This window comes from Ranitomeya variabilis, chromosome 2, assembly GCF_051348905.1.
Source record: "Ranitomeya variabilis isolate aRanVar5 chromosome 2, aRanVar5.hap1, whole genome shotgun sequence".
In the NCBI taxonomy this organism is placed as follows: Eukaryota; Metazoa; Chordata; class Amphibia; order Anura; family Dendrobatidae; genus Ranitomeya; species Ranitomeya variabilis.
The window spans coordinates 222,262,753-222,279,308 of record NC_135233.1 but is presented as its reverse complement, the minus strand read 5'-3'; positions in this window follow the sequence as shown (position 1 = coordinate 222,279,308).

Sequence of the window (16,556 nt, the reverse complement as noted above, 5' to 3'; positions counted from 1 at the left end):
AACACTGTCATTGCAGAATGATTCACATGGGATCACTTGAGCAGCCACTACACTGGGTCCTGGGAATCGATTTGCACCAACCTTAGTGTTCATTAAAGTGCCATTTTTTAGAAAACCCACATAGTACAATTCGATAAGAGAAAGCCACTAATGTAATAGTTGCACAACATTCTTTTTCTAGGAAATAAGAGGTCCCCATAGTAGCTGCCATGGCTAAAGTTACACCTATTTTCTCTAAGCTAGCCTTGACCACAGCTGTAGTGGAATTCATACCGAAAGTGAAAAAAAAAAAACAGTATTAAGGAAGTGAAAACGATAATTCTTTTGAAGAATTAGTTTTTTCGTGTGCACATTAAAATAACACAATGCAAAAGAGTTAGTGTGTAGTTTCCAGTGGGTGAACTAAAGAAAAATCTGGTGACGTACATCTTACTGAAATATTTTAGGTCCATTTTCTAGGGCTGATTCTGCATTTGGTTGTAAAAGTTATAAAGGAAAACACAGAAAAGGCAGCCTAAAATTTTCATAGGCTACAATAATACTAATGTATCAAGTTGGTAGACACTAAGAAGCAGCATAAAATAAAGGGAACACTAAAATCCCATATTCTAGAGATCACTGAATTAAGTATTCCAGTTGTAAATCTATATTCATTACATAGTGGAATGTGTTGAGAACAATAAAACCTAAAAATTATCAATGTAAATCACAACTAATATCCCACAGAGGTCTGGAGTTGGAATGATGCTCAAAATCAAAGTGGAAAATGAAGTTACAGGCTGATCCAACTTCAGCGGAAATGCCTCAAGACAAGGAAATGATTCTCAGCAGTGTGTGCCTGTATGACCTCCCTACAACACCTGGGCATGCTCCTGTGTGGCGGCGGATGGTTTCTTGAGGGATCTCCTCCCAGACCTGGACTAAAGCCAACTCCTGGACAGTTTGTGGTGCAACGTGACGTTGGTGGATGGTGCGAGACATGATGTCCCAGATGTGTTCAATCGGATTCAGGTCTGGGGAACGGGCGGGCTAGTCCATAGCTTCAGTGCCTTCATCTTCTAGGAACTGCTGACACACTCCAGCCACATGATGTCTGGTATTGTCCTGCATTAGGAACCCAGGGCCAAACGCACCAGCATATGGTCTCACAAGGGATCTGAGGATCTCATCTCGGTACCTAATGGCAGTCAGGCTACCTCTGGCAAGCACATGGAGGGCTTTGCTGCCCTCCAAAGAAATGCCACCCCACACCATTACTGACCCACTGCCAAACCGGTCATGCTGAAGGATGTTGCAGGCAGCAGATCACTCTCCACGGCTTCTCCAGACTCTTTCACGTCTGTCACATGTGCTCAGTGTGAACCTGCTTTCATCTGTGAAGAGCACAGGGCGCCAGTGGCGAATTTGCCAATCCTGGTGTTCTGTGGCAAATGTCAAGCGTCCTGCATGGTGTTGGGCTGTGAGCACAACCCCCATCTGTGGACGTCGGGCACTCAGACCATCCTCATGGAGTCAGTTTCTAACCGTTAGTGCAGACACATGCACATTTGTAGCCTGCTGGAGGTCATTTTGCAGGGCTCTGGCAGTGCTCCTCCTGTTCCTCCTTGCATAAAGGCTGAGGTAGTGGTCCTGCTGCTGGGTTGTTGCCCTCCTACGGCCCCATCCACGCCTCCTGGTGTACTGGCCTGTCTCCTGGTAGTTCATCCAGCCTCTGGACTCTACGCTGACAGACACAGCAAACCTTCTTGCCACAGCTCGCTTTGATGTGCCATCCTGGATGGGCTGCACTACCTGAGCCACTTGTGTGGGTTTGAGTTCGTCTCATGCTACCTCTGTGAAGGGACAAATTAAGAAAGATTCTCCATTTTGTGCTTTTCGACTCCATTTTGCTGTTCTAAGATAAATTTTGTTAGTAGGCTAAAGTTTTCAGCTGTTATGAGACCTTGATTGTTGCAATCTAAACAGAACATGAGACTGAGGGTGGATTGTTCTATGAAACTTTGACGCACAGACTGTTCCTGCATTCTCATAGGTTAAGAACTGTGAGCGTGTTCTTATGCTGATTGGTTGAAGTATAATTTCTATGACTATGAAAAGTCATACACAATAAACGGGGGCCAGAGAGATCAGCTTGATCCCCCCCAAACAGAGACACACGTCTCCGTCTGGTCATTTTCAGTTGCCGGCAACGCCTTGTAGATTAATTTGGAAATCACTGAGTTAACCGTGAAGGATCACTTTAGATCCTCCCTCAACACCTCGAGTGTGAAAGCACAACTAACATTCAAAAGTGACCAAAACATCAGCCAGAAAGCATTGGTACTGAGATGTGGTCTGTGGTCCCCACCTGTAGAACCGCTCTTTTGAGTGTCTTGATAATTGCCAATAATTTCCATCTATTATCTATTCCATTTGCACAACAGCATGTGAAATTGATTGTCAAACAGTGTTGCTTCCTAAGTGGACAGTTTGATTTCACAGAAGTTTGATTTACATGGAGTTATATTCTGTTGTTTAAGGATTCCCTTTATTTTTTTGAGCAGTGTATTTTGAGGGTTAGTCCTGCTCTGCTTACTTCTGCATTCGGGGGATAAGTGGAGTAGTTGATGGCACATCTACTGATACCTGCTAGGATGTGTGTACAATTGCATCCAGCCCGTTGTGAATAAGGCCGGTGCACATAACCCTCTGATTGCACACGTGTTCAGGCAGATAAAGGTGGATGTGACATAAATTCCCCCTCTCAACTTCTGACACGGAAGTGAGCAGAGCAGAATTAACCATTCTCTGGGTGTGGGTATATTGAGTGGGCTCAGAAGCTGAGCCTGCAACCATACATGTCTGGTGTCAACTGCTTTACAAAGCCAGCACAGCAGTGATAGGAGCTAGTTGATATAACACAAAAATAAAAACATAACATATATATATTTATCATTGCCATGTCTGCAAAGTTCCAGTTTATAAATACATAAAATGTTTTGACCTGTCTGGTAAACGCCTTAAGGTTCTTTTACATTGCATTTTGGCACCCGTTCGTTGTTCCTGTCCGAACGCCCCCCCCCCCCAACCGGGATTTGGGCATATGTGAAATGCGGTGGGCTCTACCATGCATCATTTTCGAGCGTGTACGCCTACTGGAGGCAGACACTCAGACGTAGTAGACTGCAATGCACGGACTTGACAGCTTAATATGTTTCTATGAGGCTGTCACGCTAAAGTCATGAGACCCACTGCCAGTCTGTGCTCGGACCGTGATGCATGGATTCTGCTTGAACCTGAGTCAACCAACTGACCAACCTGACTACATATACAGTGGAGGAAATAAGTATTTCAACCCTTGCTAATTTTGTAAGTTTGTCCACTGACAAAGACATGAACAGTCTATAAATTTAAGGGTAGGTTAATTTTAACATTGAGAGATAGAATATCATAAATAAAACCCAGAAAATCACAATGTATTAAATTATATAAATTTTTTTCAGTCACCCATGACGGCACCACGATAGAGGGGATCCGCCCTTCAAGGACAGGAAACCTTCAAGATAAAAAGGGCGGCTCCTCTCTCCACATCAGTTGGTTTCCTGTTCTTGATGGGGAATCCGCAAAATAAATCAGGAAGATAGAAGCGGATGCCCGGGCCGGGGTTTCTGCTGCTGCGGCCGCCTGGTGCAGGTAGCGCCTCGGAGGCCACAATACTGTGCCCTCCCTGAGCGAAGCGTGAGGAGGCCTTTTTTGCCATGCCATGCCTCCCTGGAGCACATCGGTGCCCGGGTGGCGAAAATTATAAGAAGAGGATGCCTGGGCCTTGGGCGACTTTTTTTGGCAGATCTGGTCTGGTGCCATCACTGCCAAGGTACCGGTAGCACTATGGAGGCCAAGAGACCTTGCCCTCCCTGTGCGATTAGAGGCGGAACTCTGGAATTTTGGATGCCAAGACCTCACTCAGCAGAGCAGGGACATGTCTCTACCGCTGCCTGGAAGATCTGCACGGCAGCCCGGGGATCGCTTGCCTGCACTTAATGGTCATGCCGGTAACAGAGCCCTTGTAGACAAGCCAGGCGGTAAGAGACGATGGGGTCGGGGGCTCACCCTTCAGCTGGGATGCTCCTCCAGCGGTCCTTCCTTCGGCGTCAGGCGCAGAACTTCCAAGGACGCATGGTCTCGACGAGTACCGGAAGTCATGCTCTGATGATGCGCAAGGTCGGACAGCGTGTACCGGAATTCAAAAACGGGGGAGTATCTGGATGATACCACTGCTGCCAATGTTGTTGCATGCCGACGGGCGATTCCCAGAAGGTATGTAAAGGGATCGCCGGCAGTTGGCAAGATGGAAGCTCACACATCGGAGCAGCCGCAGCCAGTGCGGGAGCAACAGGAGTTGCCCCAGAAGGAGGTCAGAAAGAGTCCATTGCGTCCTCATGATAGGAGGCGGAAGCAGGGACCTCAGCAGCCGCACCGTAGCAGTAGTGGGGGCCACTTGGGCAGCACATGGGCAGACCACCATAACACCAGGAAGGAGGAGCCGACCCATTGTTAGCCAGTCTAGAAGCAGGTAGATTCAGAATTAACCCCCCAAAATTCCCAACAATAGCTATGCTGGAGAAAGTCTGGCAGAAAATTAAGCAATGGAGGGGAGTAACGGAATTTACGAGATATACGCCAATTTGGTTTGATCCCAGATTGGCAGAGCTTACGAGATTGCGGGGGTTCGGTCAGTGGAGGCGCATTGGCATTTGGTTCGTGTCTCAGTTGCTTGATGGGGATGTTATCAAAACATTTGAGACACTTAGGACCGAGTTTTCTTTGCCCCAGAAGACGTTTTTTCAGTACCTGCAGTTGAGACACACCCTAAACTGTCAAAATGAGGGGTCACGCGTGATTCTGCAGTCAGAAAGCATGTTGAACCTTATTGGGCCTTGGAGGAGTACGAGGGGGTTCATTACCTTGATGTACAGGGGTCTGATGGATACCTTTTTATTGAAGCATCCGTTAAGGATTAAGGAGAAATGGGTGGCGGATGTGGGCCCCTTGTCGGAGTCCCAGTGGGAGTCCATACTTCAATATATCCCCAGGGCTTCCCTGAGTGAGGCTAAGAGGGTGTCACAGTTACACCTGGTGTATAGGGTGTATATGACCCCTGTATGGATGATGAAGGCAGGACTGAGAGGTGACTCAAAATGTCCCAGGTGTGGTGAGGAAGGCGCTGATCTGTTACATATGTGGTCGTGTGCTCACCTGCAACCCTTTTGGGTGAAGGTGCTTAACTTGATCCAGGAGGTGACAGGAGTAGATGTAGTACGTAACCCGCTGACTTGCCTTTTGGGTTGTATGGATGATATTGCTACGGATGAGTATGGAAGGCTATCGCAAGATTGCTGTATGCTGCGAGAAAGCTTATCGCAATGCACTGGTTGGATGAAAAACTGCCAGGAAAAAAGGAATTTATCAACAAGATAAATTTTATTGTCCTTATGGAAAGAAGCATACACAGTAAGAGAGGTCAGAATACAAAATGTGAAAATGTGTGGGGCGGATGGATGGATTACCCAGGTGTGCTGTCTGCTGAGTTACTGCAAAGTACAATGGGGGTCGTTTAGTTGATTCTGGGGGGACTCCTACATGTACAGGTGTGTTTTTGTAAAGCTTGCTATCTTTTCTCAAGAGGTGATGTCAGATGGTTGTATTGGATAACGGGCAAGAGATTGGGGGGAGGGAGAGGGGGGTTGGTTAGGGGGTAAGGGTGATGTATAGTAAAATGAAAATGTATTATCAGGTCATGTATCTAATGTATTTGTCTGAAAATTTGTATCGGACTGTGTTAACCCCTTCACCCCCAAGGGTGGTTTGCACGTTAATGACCAGGCCAATTTTTACAATTCTGACCACTGTCCCTTTATGAGGTTATAACTCTGGAACGCTTCAACGGATCTTGGCGATTCTGACATTGTTTTCTCATGACATATTGTACTTCATGATAGTGTTAAAATTTCTTCGATATAACTTGCGTTTATTTGTTAAAAAAACGGATATTTGGCGAAAATTTTGAAAATTTCGCAATTTTCAAACTTTGAATTTTTATGCCCTTAAATCACAGACATATGTCACGCAAAATACTTAATAAGTAACATTTCCCACATGTCTACTTTACATCAGCACAATTTTGGAACCAAATTTTTTTTTTGTTATTGAGTTATAAGGGTTAAAAATTGACCAGCAATTTCTCATTTTTACAACACCATTTTTTTTCAGGGACCACATCTCATTTGAAGTCATTTTGAAGGATCTATATGACAGAAAATAACCAAGTGTGACACCATTCTAAAAACTGCACCCCTCAAGGTGCTCAAAACCACATTCAAGAAATTTATTAACCCTTCAGGTGTTTCACAGGAATTTTTGGAATGTTTGAAAAAAAGTTAAATGTTCATTTTTATTTACACAAAATTTATTTCCGCTCCAATTTGTTTTATTTTACCAAGGGTAACAGGAGAAAATGGACCCCAAAAGTTGTTGTACAATTTGTCCTGAGTACGCTAATACCCCATATGTGGGGGTAAACCACTGTTTGGGCGCATGGCAGAGCTCGGAAGGAAAGGAGCGCCATTTGACTTTTCAATGCAAAATTGACTGGAATTGACATGGGACGCCATGTTGCGTTTGGAGAGCCCCTGATGTGCCTAAACATTGAAACCCCCCACAACTGACACCATTTTGGAAAGTAGACCCCCTAAGGAACTTATCTAGATGTGTGGTGAGCACTTTGACCCAACAAGTGCTTCACAGAAGTTTATAATGCAGAGCCGTAAAAATAAAAAATCATATTTTTTCACAAAAATGATCTTTTCGCCCCCATTTTTTTATTTTCCCAAGGGTAAGAAGAAATTAGACCACAAAAGTTGTTGTGCAATTTGTCCTGAGTACAACGATACCCCATATGTGGGTGTAAACCATTGTTTGGGTGCAGGGCAGAGCTCGGAAGGGAAGGAGCGCCATTTGACTTTTCAATGCAAAATTGACTGGAATTGAGATGGGACGCCATGTTGCGTTTGGAGAGCCCCTGATGTGCCGAAACATTGAAACCCCCCACAAGTGACACCATTTTGGAAAGTAGACCCCTTAAGGAACTTATCTAGATGTGTGTTGAGCACTTTGACCCAACAAATGCTTCACAGAAGTTTATAATGCAGAGCCGTAAAAATAAAAAATCATATTTGTTCACAAAAATGATCTTTTCGCCCCCATTTTTTTATTTTCCCAAGGGTAAGAAAAGAAATTAGACCACAAAAGTTGTTGTGCAATTTGTCCTGAGTACGACGATACCCCATATGTGGGGGTAAACCACTGTTTGGGCGCATAGCAGAGCTCGGAAGGGAAGGAGCGCTATTTTACTTTTCAATGCAAAATTGACTGGAATTAAGATGGGACGCTGTTATGGTCCCAATGGCAGGGGACCTCAGAGATTACCGCAAAGTCTGCAAAACATAAATACTCGCTCATAGGGAAGTGGTAACTAGGCTGACCATATACCTGATCCTAGCGCAAACACTAACAGCAGCCGGGGAACGTGCCTACGTTGATCCTAGACGTCTCGCGCCAGCCGGGGAACTAACTAACCCTATTAGGGAAAATAAGACCTCTCTTGCCTCCAGAGAAAAGACCCCAAAGTAATACAAGCCCCCAACAAATAATAACGGTGAGGTAAGAAGAAAATACAAACGAAAGAATGAACTAGATTTAGCAAAGAGAGGCCCACTGACTAATAGCAGAATATAGTAAGAAGACTTATATGGTCAGCAAAAAACCCTGCAAAATATCCACGCTGAATATCCAAGAACCCCCAAACCGACTGACGGTGTGGGGGGAGAATATCAGCCCCCTAGAGCTTCCAGCGATATCAGGAATCACATTTTGTACAAGCTGGACAAAAAATAAGAACAATGCAAATGATCAAAAGTACGAAAGCAGGACTTAGCTTATCTTGCAAAGAACCAGGACCTGAAGACAGGAGCAAACAGAAGTGAACTGATTACAACGATGCCAGGCACTGGACTGAGAATCCAGGAAGTTTAAATAGCAACACCCATGGTCTAACGAAGCAGGTGAGTACCAACCTGGTAAAAGACAATCCAAGTGCCAAATCACTAGTGACCACAAGAGGGAGCCAAAAGGTATAGTTCACAACAGGACGCCATGTTGCGTTTGGAGAGCCCCTGATGTGCCTAAACATTAAAACCCCCCACAAGTGACACCATTTTGGAAAGTAGACCCCCTAAAGAACTTATCTAGATGTGTTTTGAGAGCTTTGAACCCCCAAGTGTTTCACTACAGTTTATAAAGCAGAGCCGTGAAAATAAAAATTCCTCTTTTTTTTCACAGAAATGATTTTTTAGCCCCCAGCTTTGTATTTTTACAAGGGTAACATAATAAATTGGACCCCAAAAGTTGTTGTCCAATTTGTCCTGAGTACGCTGATACCCCATATGTGGGGGTAAACCACTGTTTGGGCGCATGGCAGAGCTCGGAAGGGAAGGAGTGCCGTTTGGAATGCAGACTTAGATGGATTGGTCTGCAGGCGTCACGTTGCATTTGCAGAGCCCCTGATGTACCTAAACAGTAGAAACCCCCCACAAGTGACCCCATATTGGAAATTAGACCCCCCAAGGAACTTATCTAGATGTGTTGTGATAACTTTGAACCCCCAAGTGTTTCACTACAGTTTACAACGCAGAGCCGTGAAAATAAAAAATCCTTTTTTTCCCACAAAACTTATTTTTTAGCCCCCAGTTTTGTATTTTCCCACGGGTAACAGGAGAAATTGGACCCCAAAAGATGTCCAATTTGTCCTCAGTACGCCGATACCCCATATGTTGGGGTAAACCCCTGTTTGGGTACACGGGAGAGCTCTGAAGGGAAGGAGCACTGTTTTACTTTTTCAACGCAGAATTGTCTGGAATTGAGATCGGATGCCATGTCCCGTTTGGAGAGCCCCTGATGTGCCTAAACAGTGGAAACCCCCCAATTATAACTGAAACCCTAATCCAAACACACCCCTTACCCTAATCCAAACGGAAACCCTAACCACACCCCTAACCCTGACACACCCCTAACCCTAATCCCAACCCTATTCCCAACCGTAAATGTAATCCAAACCCTAACCCTAACTGTAGCCCCAGCCCTAACTGTAGCCTTAACCCTAGCCCTAACCCTAGCAATAACCCTAACCCTAACCCTAGCAATAACCCTAACCCTAGCCCTAACCCTAGCAATAACCCTAACCCTAGCCCTAACCCTAGCAATAACCCTAGCCCTAACCCTAGCAATAACCCTAACCCTAGCCCTAACCCTAACCCTAGCCCTAACGAGAAACTGGAAATAAATACATTTTTTTTATTTTTTTATTTTTCCCTAACTAAGGGGGTGATGAAGGGGGGTTTGATTTACTTTTATAGCGGGTTATTTAGTGGATTTTTATGATTGGCAGCCGTCACACACTGAAAGACGCTTTTTATTGCAAACAATATTTTTTGCGTTACCACATTTTGAAAGCTATAATTTTTCCATATTTGAGTCCACAGAGTCATTTGAGGTCTTGTTTTTTGCGGGACGAGTTGACGTTTTTATTGGTAACATTTTTGGGCACATGACATTTTTTGATCGCTTTTTATTCCGATTTTTGTGAGGCAGAATGATCAAAAACCAGCTATTCATGAATTTCTTTTGGGGGAGGCGTTTATACCGTTCCGCGTTTGGTAAAATTGATAAAGCAGTTTTATTCTTCGGGTCAGTACGATTACAGCGATACCTCATTTATATCATTTTTTTATGTTCTGGCGCTTTTATACGATAAAGCTATTTTATAGAAAAAATAATTATTTTGGTATCGCTTTATTCTCAGGACTATAACTTTTTTATTTTTTTGCTGATGATGCTGTATGTCGGCTCATTTTTTGCGGGACAAGATGACGTTTTCAGCGGTACCATGGTTATTTATATCTGTCTTTTTGATCGCGTGTTATTCCACTTTTTGTTCGGCGGTATGGTAATAAAGCGTTGTTTTTTGCCTCGTTTTTTTTTTTTTTTTCTCACGGTGTTTACTGAAGGGGTTAACTAGTGGGACAGTTTTATAGGTTGGGTCGTTACGGACGCGGCGATACTAAATATGTGTACTTTTATTGTTTTGGTTTTTTTATTTAGATAAAGGAATGTATTTATGGGAATAATATATATATTTTTTTCTTTATTTAGGAATTTATTTTTTATTTATTTTTTTACACATGTGGAAAAATGTTTTTTTTAACTTTTTTACTTTGTCCCAGGGGGGGACATTACAGATCGGTGATCTGACAGTGTGCACAGCACTCTGTCAGATCGGCGATCTGCTGTGCAGGGCTGCAGGCTTACCAGCGCCTGCTCTGAGCAGGCACTCGGTAAGCCACCTCCCTCACTGCAGGACCCGGATGCCGCGGCCATCTTGGATCCGGGACCTGCGGCGAGGAGGGAGGTAGGAGACCCTCGGAGCAACGCGATCACATCGCGTTGCTGTGGGGGTCTCAGGGAAGCCCGCAGGGAGCCCCCTCCCTGCGCGATGCTTCCCTATACCGCCGGTACACCGCGATCATGTTTGATCGCGGTGTGCCGGGGGTTAATGTGCCGGGGGCGGTCCGTGACCGCTCCTGGCACATAGTGCCAGATGTCAGCTGCGATATGCAGCTGACACCCAGCCGCGATCGGCCGCGCTCCCCCCGTGAGCGCGGCCGATCGCGTATGACGTACTATCCCGTCGGTGGTCATACGGGCCCACCCCACCTCGACGGGATAGTACGTCAGATGTCAGAAAGGGGTTAATGGTATGTCATATGCTTTAATAAAAAATACATGATTTTTTTTTTTTAAAAAAAGGAAGGAGGAGTCGATAGTCTCTGGGGAGACCTTATGGACATCATGCAACCTCCAGTACCCGTATAAAGTGTTCTAGTGGTGAGTGATCTATGAGAAAGTACAGTACGCTAATGTCTGTTTTTTCTTTCTCTGTTTTGTCTGGCTGTCTCTCCTTGCTCTCTGTCTCTCTCTATTATTGGTGGGATGGAGAGTAGGGGGTCCCTAGGAAGTGCAGGACTAAGTTGAAGAACAGGGAATGCCCCCTTTGCGGATATCTTTTTGATAATACCTGGACAAAGAGACTATGTCAGGACTGCATACAACAAACGATATTAGAAGAGTCCCATAGTTTTTCATCCAATCTGAGGTCCCTGATTCAGTCCGAAGTTCGAAAGACGGTTAGCGCTCTGGGGGTCCCTACGGTTAGTAGCAGTATGGGGAAGGAAAGATTCAGCCCATCCCCGTCTACACCAGAAGAGCATTCAGGATCGGAGCTGGGAGATTCAGACCAGACAGGGTCATCAGAAAGCAGTTTGTAGGAAAGGGGCTGTTTTCCGGTTGAAGAGACGAATAGGCTAATTAATGCTGTGCATTCCACGATGGGCCTGGTGGAAGAAAAAACTAAGAGGTCAGCACAGGACCTAATGTTTGGAGGCCTGGGAAGAAAGAAACGTAAAACCATTCCTATAAATGAGCAGATTCAGAGCCTAATAAAAAGAGAATGGGAGAGACCAGACAGCAAGTCGCAGGGTCTTATGGGACTTAAGAGGAAATACCCATTTGAGGAGGAAGTACGCTCCTCTTGGGATAAAGCCCCGAGGTTAGATGTGGCTATTCCCAAAATTTCAAGGAAATCTTCCCTCCCGTTTGAGGACCTGGGATCGTTAAGAGAGCCCCTTAACAGGAAGACAGTTTTCTTAAACCAGCATGGGAATCCTCAGCGGGAGCCTTAAGGCCAGCCATTGCAGCCACATGCACAGCTAGATCCTTAAAGGTTTGGCTGGACAACGTGGAAGACCAACTGGATCAGCGAGTTCCAAGAGATACCATCCTTGCTGCTGTTCCCACCATCAAGGCCGCCACAGCATTCTTAGCAGACTCCTCAGCAGACTCAGCAAAATTGGTTGCCAGGTCAGCGGCGTCAGCCAATGCGGCGTGCCAATCAGTTTGGCTAAAGTGTTGGCTGGGAGATATGCAGGCCAAAGTTAAACTTTGCTCCCTCCCCTGCGAAGTAAGCTTCCTGTTTGTGCCATCCCTCGATGAGATACTGGAGAAGGTGGGGGATAGGAAGAAGGGGTTTCCAAAGTCTCCCTTTCCATCCTTTCGGCGGTCCTTTCGCAGGGGATGCAGCAGACAGTCATACAGAGACCGTGACAAGCCAGGAAAGCAGTCTGGAAGGGGATTTTATTTTGGAAGACCCGCTCGAGATACCAAAAAAGCCCCCCAATGACTTCCCAGGTTGGAGGAAGGCTCACGTGCTTCCTCCCGGCCTGGGAAAGGATTTCTTCCAGTGCCTGGATCCTCAAAATAGTAGGGTCAGGCCTAAAACTAAAATTCCACACTACACCACCTCAGATATGTGGAGACTCCAGTGCAGCCATCCCAACAAGAGCAACTGGCCCTAACAGAAAAACATGTACTGGGAGAGATTCCCTTAGGGAAAAGGGGGAAGGAGTTCTATTCCCCACCATTTCTGATAAAAAAAAAAAACCCAGATGCGTCATGGAGGACCATTATTAACTTGAAAGCCCTAAAGAAATTCTTAATACCATTATTCAAGATGGAATTAGTGAGGACGGCAGTGAAGGTTCTTTTCCCACATTGCTACATGGCGGTCCTGGACCTCAAGGACACCTACTATCATGTTCCTATCCGCGAGCAAGATCGAAGATTCCTCAGAGTGGCGGTGCAGATAAAATTACAAGCAAAGCACTTTCAGTACAGAGTCCTCCCGTTTGGGCTGGCGGTAGCCCCCAGAGTTTTTACAAAACTGATCTTGAAGGTGACTGCCCATCTCAGAGAGAAGGACATTTAAGTGATTCCATCTTTAGACGATTTTCTGATCATGGGAAATTTGTTTCTACAGTGCCAGAGACATGTCAGAATAGACATGGACCCTTTTGAGTCTCTGGGGTGGTGTATAAACCTACAAAAATCAAGGCTAGAGCCAGTGACAACACAGGTCTTTTTAGGGTTAGTACTGGACTCAGTAGCACAAGTGTGTCGCCTTCCGGAAGAAAAGGAGAGAAATATAAACACTATTCTCGTCATCAGCGGCAAATCCGAGAATGACCCTCAGGAGGGGGATGTCGCTATTAGGGTCTCTAACCGCCTGCATTCCAGCGGTAAAATGGGCCCAGTTCCACACACGGGAACTCCAGTGGTGCTTTCTGGAAAACGAACAAGCTGTGCAAGGCTGCTTAGAGAGGTGGATAATACTCCCACAGACAGTTATCCGGTACCTCAGGTGGTGGCTACAGATCAATTTGGCTCCCATTCCAGAGTGGTTCCCTGGATAGTCAGGGTATCCAGAATAGTAGCAACAGACCCCAGTCCCTGGGGGTGGGGAGCCCACCTAGGTGCCCTCTGGCTGCAAGGAGCCAGGTTGGAGGAGGAAAAATTACTTTCATCAAACAGTTGGGAGCTCCTGGCGGTGGAAAGAGCATTAAAGGGATTGTAGCCTCATCTGCAGAATCATCATGTGAGAGTGATGTCTGACAATTGGACCGCAGTAGCGTATATAAACCAACAAGGGGGTACTCGTTCCCGCTTTCTAATGGCAGTGACAAGACAAATTTTGTCTGGCAGAAAGACGTTTCCTCTCATTGTCGACACTGCATATCAGAGGGGCAGAAAATGTAAGAGCAGACTTCCTTAGCCGCAATCAGCTAAGGCAGGGGGAATGGTCCCTAAAAAAAAACTGTGTTTGATCAGATTGTGGCCATGTGGGGTCGCCCCCAGAATGGACCTCTTTGCCTCAAGATTCAACAGAAAAGTACAGAGATTCTGTTCCTTGAACCCCGCAGACAGACCTCACAGGGTAGATGCTTTCCAGATAAGATGGACACCAGGGCTACTCTACACCTTTCCACCAATATGCATCATTCCGTCGGTTTTAAAGAAGATCAGGGAGGACAGAGCTACAGTGATCTTAATAGCTCCTTTTTGGCTGAAGAGGCCTTGGTTCTACTGGCTAAGGACGATATCGGTGTCAGACCTATGTGTTCTTCCAGAAATCCAGGACCTGCTATCCTAGGGGCCTTTTCTCCACCCTCAGCTGTCCGGACTGTATTTAACAGCCTGGAATTTGAGAGGTCACTGTTAGAAAAAAGGGGGTTTTTCAGTTCGATTAAACTCCACCCTACTTGGTAGTAGGAAATCGGTTACTACCAGAATCTATGGGAGGACATGGAAAAAAACCCTATCCTTCGCAGGGGTAGTGCGTGAAGGGGAGGTCCCATTAGTGCCTATACTGGAGTTCTTTCAAAAAGCGTTACACCTTGGCCTAGCAGTTCGCATCCTTAAAGTGCAGTGCATATTTCAGCCTTAGGGGCCTTATACAATTGTGACTTGGCTAACAATAGATGGGTGGTAAGGTTTATCAGATCCTGTAATAGGTCTAATTCAGCTCCATCGCCTAGCCCCCTCCATGGGATCTAAATTTAGTTTGGCCAGCATTAACAGAAAGCCCATTTGAACCATTAGCTTCAGCTTCGGAGAAAGTAGTCTCATTGAAGACGGCCCTACTGGTACCTCTCACTTCAGCCCGTAGAATAAGTGATTTGCAGGCTTTGTCAGCAGACCCTCCTTATACGCAGGTTATGAGGATAGGGTAATCTTGAGGTTGGATCCTGCTTACCTCCCTAAGGTGGTTACAAAATTTCATAGGGCTCATGAAATAGTGTTACCATCCTTTTGTCCTAATCCCTGTAACCAGAAGGAGGAGAAACTAAATTTTTTAGATGTTAGGAGATGCCTTCTGCGTTATCTAGAAATAAAAGCGCCCTGGAGAAAACAGAGGGCCCTGTTCGTTTCCTTTCAGGGGTCGAGGAAGGGCCTTAGAGTGTCTAGCCAGACTATAGCAATATGGGTGAGGGACGCCATAAAGCTAGCCTATATCAGTGCAGGTAGGGCTATTCCTGAAGGTCTGAAGGCCCATTCTACAAGAGCCATGGTGACGTCCTGGGCGGAAGAGCAGATGCCTCCATCGACCAAATTTGTAAAGTGGCCACATGGTCCTCTCCATCTACTTTCTTTAAATATTATAGGTTAGACCTGTCTACCTCCTCTGACCTCACATTTGGGAGAAGGGTGCTACAGGCTGTGGTCCCCGCCATAAAGCTACAAGTCTCTGAAATTCTCTTGTTGTTCCGTCATGGGTGACTGAAAAACACGGGTATTACTTACCTGGTAATGTGTTTTTTTGTAACCCATGACAGCACCCTTATATTCCCTCCCTATTTTATTCACTCCTATTGGTTCGGTGAATTTTAGTGGTTAGACACTCGCTTGGGTGTTGGCAGTTAATATAACTTATCCATCTCTATGTTCAATCTTATGTGTACACTAATCTGCAGAGTTCCTCTCGTGCTCTTTAAAGCAACCGATGCGGAGAGAGGAGCTGCCCTTTTTTATCTTGAAGGTTTCCTGTCCCTGAAGGGCGGATCCCCTCTCTTGTGGTGTGGTCATGGGTTACAAAAAAAACACATTACCAGGTAAGTAATACCCGTGTATTTGCATTTTGCAGTGAGAAATAGGTATTTGATCCCTCCGGCAAACAAGGCTTAATACTTGGTGGCAAAACCCTTGTTGGCAAGCACAGCAGTCAGATGTTTTTTGTAGCTGATGAGGTTTGCTCACATGCCAGGAGGAATTTTGGTCCACTCCATTTTTCATATCATCTCTAAATCATTAAGGTTTTAAGGCTGTCGCTTGACAACTTGGAGCTTCAATTCCCTCCATAAGTTTTCTATTGGATTAAGGTCTGAGACTGGCTAGGCCACTCCATTACCTTAATGTGCTTCTTTGGAGCCACTCCTTTATTGCCTTGGCTGCATGTTTTGGGTCATTGTCTTGCTGGAAGACCCAGCCATGACCCATTTATAATGTCCTGGCGGAGGGAAGGAGGTTGTCAGTCAAATTTTTATGGTACATGGCTCCATCCTTTCTCCCATTGATGCGATGAAGTAGTCCTGTGCCCGTATCCGAAAAACACCCCCAAAACATAATGTTTCCACCTCCATGCTTGACAGTGGGGACAGTGTCTTTTGGGTCATAGGCAGCATTTCTCTTCCTCCAAACACGGTGAGTTGAGTTAATGCCAAAGACCTCAATTTTTTTCTCATCTGACCACAGCACCTTCTCCCAGTCATTCACAGAATCATCCAGGTGTTCATTGGAAGACTTCAGACGGGTCTGCATATGTGCTTTCTTGAGCAGGGGAACATTGCGTGCACTGCAGGATTTTAAACCTTTACGGCATAATGTGTTACCAATGGTTTTCTTGGTGACTGTGGTCCCAGCTACCTTGAGATCATTAACAAGTTCCCCCCAGTGTAATTTTAGGTTGATCTCTCACCTTCCTCATGATCAAGGATACCCCACGAAGTGAGATTTTGCATGGTGCACCTGATCGATGTTGATTGACGGTCATTTTGTATGTCTTCCATTTTCTTACT